Raw genomic sequence first — 1,336 nt, 5'->3', positions numbered from 1 at the left:
GCCTTGTGGACTAACTCATCATGATATAATATTTGGCATAGTTTGTATTGAGCCTCTTCCCCAGGTAAGTGAAAGTATCCCAGTACTGGGAGCTGACCTTGTGTAGTTATGCGCATCGCCTCATTTCCCCTCCAGCCTCCGTCAGGAATTGCATCACTACTGTAGCGAAATAGCAGAGGAGTTTTACTCTGTCCATGTTGCTGCATAGGCCAGTAAATCACTGTGAGACACTCTTACTCTGTGCTCATTCACTGCTCTTTTTCAAAGAAACAGTAGTTTAGGCTGTCTTAAGCTCTTCTGCACATTTAAGTCAGTAAATGGACATTGCTTCACGTCCGAACTAAGACAGAAAATAGTTCAAGCTCCTACTGAACTTGGCATCTACTTCAGTGTAATTAGACATATTGATCTAGACTGCTGTTTCAGGTAAACAGTTTTGTTTTGTTGTTGGTCCCTGTGGTTGAAATTTTCATGCATATCAACATCTTAATAAAATCAAATCAAATAAGGTTTGATTATGAGAAAAGTCTAGATTGTCATTATAAGTAGAAAAGTATCTAAATGGAAAGTGCTACTATTCACAACATAGATTTGCTAATTGTCATTCTGTGGCAAATATCTCAATAGTAGACACTTACAGCTACATTGTTTGGTGAACAGGAATTAGGAAACCTGATCTTAAAATAATATTTCACCATTAAAATGTTTCAAGCTGTTAAAATCCTTCGTGTTGAGAAATATCAAAGCTACACTAAGTGTGTCAGCATTTGTAAGTGCTTTGAAGATGAAGAATGCATTTATGGCCAAGTAGGATCTTTAGAGGGAAAAATGGCTTTCTCTACCTTTTGAACTAGACTTTACAAACAGCTTTTAAGAGATTTAACAATATATTTACCATGAAACATAACATCCATGTTATCACTAATAATAATGGCAATAAATGAGTTTTTGATGTGTGACCCCATCATCTCAGAAGAAGTCACATTTTTATTATTCATCAACCACTCTCCATTCTTCAAGTAAAAGCACAGCTCCCATAAAGGTTTAATAAAGACTTTATCTATACATAAAAAAGAGAAAAATTGTATAAAACCATCCAATACTCAGAAATTTTCTGTGATGGTTTGGATTTTGGTAGGGGGAGCAAAGGAAGGTTAGATTATTTTTCATTTCTGCTTATTGAACCCACTGCCTCAAACTCCTACCTGATTTTAAATGTGTAGGTGGCTCATGTTTGTTATTTCAGATAACTGATCAGTAATCAGAATTAATTAGGGGTTCTGGGTCCATCCTTTAATGCACAGCTATCATGTAATGTATCTTGTCTAATTGTTTT

This window comes from Capricornis sumatraensis, unplaced genomic scaffold (genome assembly GCF_032405125.1).
Source record: "Capricornis sumatraensis isolate serow.1 unplaced genomic scaffold, serow.2 scaffold1, whole genome shotgun sequence".
Classification (NCBI taxonomy): Eukaryota; Metazoa; Chordata; class Mammalia; order Artiodactyla; family Bovidae; genus Capricornis; species Capricornis sumatraensis.
This window is presented reverse-complemented; position numbering follows the sequence as displayed.